Here is a 5,157-nt window from a genome sequence, read left to right on the forward strand (position 1 = left end):
TGAAACCATCTGTACCTGGAGTTTTCTTTGTGGGGAGTTTTTAACTCCAAATTTCATTTCTTCAATTAGCTATTAGCCCATTCAGATTTTGTTTCTTCATGTGTCAATTTGTGTCTTTCAAGAAATTTGCCTGTTTCATCTAAATTGGCATAAAGTTGCCCTGGCTGGTGTGGCTCAGTGGATTGAGTGCCAGCCTGTGAACCAAAGGGTTGCCGGTTCAATTCCCAGTCAGGGCACATGCCTGGGTTGCTGGCCAGGGCCCCAGTGGGGGGCACACGAGAGGCAACCACACATGGATGTTTCTCTCCCTCTTTTCCCCTCTGCCTAAAAATAAATAAAATCTTTTTTAAAGAAAAAAATTAATTGGCATGAAGTTAGTAATCCCCCCTTACAATCTCTTTACACCTGCAGGTACCATACTGACCTCCCTTCCATTCCCGATATTGGTAATTTATAGCTTTCCATTTCCTTCATTAGCCCAGATAGCTTGTCAGTTTTATCAAACATTTCAAAGTACCAAATTTGGGTTTCGTTGATTGTCTATTTTCTATTTTGTTAATTTCTACTCGTTATCCTTTCCTTTAGTTCACTTATTTTGGAGTAATAAAAACTTATTTCAGATTACATTTGCTCACACCTTTCTCCAACATCTTAAAATGTAGCCTTAAAATAATTGGTTTTAAACTTTTTCTAACAGAAGCATTTACTTAAAGCTAGAAATTCCCTTTGATAACAGCTTTAGTTGAATTCTACTTATTTGGATATGTTCTGTTGTCATCACTCAGTTCGTAATGTTTTCTAATTTCCCCTGTAATTACTTTTTTGTAAAGGTTTTATTTATTTACTTTTAGAGAGAGGGGAATGGAGGGAGAAAGAGAAGGAGAGAAATATCAATTGGTTGCCTCCTGTGCACCCCCCACTGGGGACCTGGCCCTCAACCCGGGCATGTGCCCTGACTGGGAATCAAATCTGTGACCTTTTTGTTTGCAGGACGGTGCCCAACCCACTGACCCACACGGGTCAGGGTGTGTGATTACTTCTTTAAGCAGTAACTTACTTAGAAGTACGTTTAATTCCCAAATATTTCGGGATTTTGCAGATACCTCTTTGTTATATGTTTTTAATTCCATTGTGGTCAGAGAATTTACTCTGTATAATTTCATTCTTTTTAAAATTATTAAGACTTGCCCTGGCCGGTGTGGCTCAGTGGATTGAGTGCCAGACTGCAAACCAAACGGTCACTGGTTTGATTCCCAGTCAGGACACATGCCTGGGTTGTGGGCCAGGTCCTCAATTGGGGGTACTTGAGAGACAACCACACATTGATGTTTCTACCCCTACCTTCCCCTCCATTTAGAAATACATAAAATCTTTAAAGAATATAAAATCAGACTTGTTTTGCCCTGGCTGGTGTAGCTCAGTGGATTGAGCGTGGGCCTGCGAACCAAAGGATAGTGGTTCAATTCCCAGTCAGGGCACATGCCTGGGTTGCAGGCCAGTTCCCAGCAGGGGACGCACGAGAGGCAACCATACATTGATGTTTCTCTCATTCTCTCCTTCCCCTCCCCTCTAAAGATAAATAAATAAAGTATTTTTAAAAATTAGACTTGTTTTATGGTTTAGCTTAGTGAATGGTCCATGTATACTTTAAGAGAATATATTCTGCAGTTGGGTGAAATGTTCCTATAAATGTCAGTTAGTCCAGGTGGTTGATAGCGGTATTCAGGTCTTCAGGATCCTTGCCGATTTTCTGTCTACCAGTTCTCCTCCCTGCAAATAGAGAAAAACATCACAGTCTCCAACTGTAATTGTGGAGGTGCCTTCCTCGTTTCAGTGCTGTTTGACTTTGCTGCGTCTGTTTTGCATCGGGTGCGTACACACTCAGGATTGTCATGTGTTCTTGATAAATCGACCCTTTCACTCTCACGACATGCCCCTCTTTATCTCCAGTAATATTTCACCTTTCGATGTCTGCTTTGTCTGCCGTGACTACAGCTATGCCAACTTCTTTATGCTTAATTTGCTTTGCGGTGTAACTCTTTCTGTTCTTTCAACCCATCGGTATCTTTATATTTACAGTGCATTTATAGATAACATATGGTTTGGGCTTACTTTTGTAACCAGTCTGATAATATCTGCCTTTTAATTGGTTTGATTACTCCATTGACATTTAATGGTTCAGCTTAAGTCCACCAGCATCCTATTTGTTTTCTATTTGTCCTATCTGTTCTTTGTTCCTTTTTTCCTTTATTCTTGACTTCTCTTGCATGTTTCTGGTGTTCTATTTTTTCCTCATTATTGGCTTGTTACTTCTAGTAACGGGTTCTGCTGCTCAGTAGCCCTCTTCCCGCACCATGATGGGGAAAATGCCTCCTAGGTCCAAAGGTGGGAATCTGCATTTTCAGTTTCAGTTTCATTTCAGTCAGTTTCCTTCTGATCACAGTCCTGCAGTGCCTGTTGTCCAGGATCTAAAAATAGTGACCTCTAATATTTTGCCTAGTTTTCTAGTTGTTTATCTCCAGAGAGCTATTCTGGCATTGGCTGTTCTCTTATGGCCACTATCAAAAGCTTCCCCTCTTTTCTGAGTAATTGTTCACTCTTAAGGTCACCCCGTTTTTCTCCTGGATGAGCAATTTCTCCCTTGCTCCTGGATTCATTTTTTTCATATATGTCCCCTAGTAGCTTTCACTCTTTTTTTTAAATTTGTTTTTAGAGAGAGGGGAAGAGAAAGAGAAAGAGTGAGAGAAACATCGATGTGTGGTTGCCTCTCATGCGACCCCCTACTAGGGCCCTGGCCTGCAACCCGGGCATAGGCCCTGACTGGGAATTGAACCAGTGACCCTTTGGTTTGCAGGCCCTCACTCAATCCACTGAGCCACACCAGCCAAGGCAGTAGCTTTCATTCTTGAAGAAGTCCTTGGATCCAACTTTTCTGTCCAATCACAACCCCAATTCTCTGTTCTTTATAGCCAAACTTCTCAAAATAATTGCCTATTTTCTCATTCCCTCTTCAACCCTTTCTAATCTGGCACCTACCCCGAACTCCATCAAAGTCCTGTCAAGGACACCCATGATCATGTTGCCCAACCAGTGGCCCTTTTCTTTGTGCTGTAGGCCTCTTGCTGCCCACACCCTTTCTCACCGGGCCCTGTCTCCTCTCTGCAATCTCTACAAGGCAGGAGTCCCTTGGGGCTCACTCTGGGCCCTCTTTGCTACCTCCACTTGCTCCCGTGGTGAGCTCAGCTTTCATTCTCATGGTGCTGAAGACCATTTCTCCAACGACCAGCACCAGATAACATCTCTAACAATAAACTCTCCTCTGAGCTTTTCACCCATACTTCCAAATGCCTACCTCAGACATGTTCGCTTTGGTGTCTCACAGGCGTCATAGCTTAAATGGCAAAACTGAACTTGGGATTCCTGGTTGCCCCAAGCTTCTTGCCCCAGTGTGTGGCAGTACCACCGCCTTCTACCCAGCTGCCTAAGCCAGACCTCAGAAGCCAGGCATTTTTAATAGAATTAGTTAAGGAGCCCTGGCTGGTGTAGCTCAGTGGATTGAGCGTGGGCCTGCGAACCAGACAATCGAGGTTCGATTCCCAGTCAGGGCACATACAGGGTTGCAGGCCAGTTCCCAGCAGGGGATGCACGAAGGCAACCATACATTGATGTTTCTCTCCCTCTCTCCTTCCCTTCCCCTCCCCTCTAAAGGTAAATAAATAAAATCTTTAAAAATAAAAAAAAAGAATTAGTTAAGGAGGGAAGGTACAGCCACTGGTGCAGCCACTGTGGAAAACAGTATGGAATTTCCTCAGGAAACAAAAAATGGAGGTGGCTTTTGAGCCAGCAATTCCACTGCTGGGATTATACCCTAAGAACCCTGAATCACAAATTCAAAACAACCTATGCACCCCAATGTTCATAGCAGCACAATTTACAATAGCCAAGTGCTGGAAGCAACCTAGGCGCCCATCGGTAAATGAGTGGATCAAAAAACTGGTACATTTACACAGTGGAATACTATGCAGCAGAGAGAAAGAGGCAGCTCCTACCCTTTGCAACAGCATGGATGGAACTGGAGAGTATCATGCTAAGTGAAGTCAGGCGGTGAAAGACAAATACCATATGATCTCACCTATAAGTGGAACCTAATCAACAAAATAAATAAGCAAGCAAAATAGAACCAGAGACATTGAAATTAAGAACAAATTGATAGAAACCAGGGGAGGGAGAGGGAAATAATGGGGGAAATAGGGGAAGGGCCACCAAGGAACATGTATAAAGGACCCATGGACAACGCCAAAGGTGGGTAGGATTGAAGGTGGAAGGTAGGGGTGGGTGGGGCAGGGAAAATGGAGGTAACTGAACTTGAATATTAATTTTTAAATGATTTAAAAAAGCCCTGGCTGGTGTAGCTCATTGGATTGAGTGTGGGCCTGCGAACCAAAGGATAGTGGTTTGATTCCCAGTCAGGGCACATGCCTGGGTTGCAGGCCAGTTCCCAGCAGGGGACGCACGAGAGGCAACCATACGTTGATATTTCTCTCTTTTCTTTCCTTTCCCCTCTAAAGATAAATAAATAAAATCTTTTTTTTAAATGATAAAAAATATAAAAAGAAAAAATGTAGCTAGAAAAAGAATTTGTTAGGGAGGTCTAACTTAAAGGCAGAAAAGTACACAAACTGTACATGTATACCTCAAGAACTTTTTATATATGCATATAGCCACGTGACAGCCACCGCTTAAACCAAGATATAAGTGCTTCAATGAGCTATTGCTACATACCAAATCACCCCAGAATTTAGGGGCTAAAACAATTCTAACATTATTTCGCCCACGAGTCTGCAGTCTGGGCAGGACTCAGATGGGACAGCTCATCTGTTCCACTCGGTGTGAGCTGCAGTGGCCTGGAGGCTGGTTTCTGGAACCACCCCGAGACTCCCACACATGCCTGGAGATTGATGCTGGCTGTCAGCTGAGGACCCTGCCAGGCCAGGGGATCTATACATACCTCTTCCTTGTGGCCCTGTGGCTTCTTCCCTGCACAGGGTTGGCTTTGAAGGGTGAGCATCTTAAGAGAAAGCCTGGTGAATGAAAGCTGTGTCACCTTTGGTGGCCTGGGCTCTGCTGTACTCTCTTCATTAGACAAGTCACTAAGGC

Source organism: Artibeus jamaicensis, unplaced genomic scaffold (genome assembly GCF_021234435.1).
Source record: "Artibeus jamaicensis isolate MK-2021 breed Jamaican fruit bat unplaced genomic scaffold, CSHL_Jam_final contig_1417, whole genome shotgun sequence".
NCBI classification, from domain to species: Eukaryota; Metazoa; Chordata; class Mammalia; order Chiroptera; family Phyllostomidae; genus Artibeus; species Artibeus jamaicensis.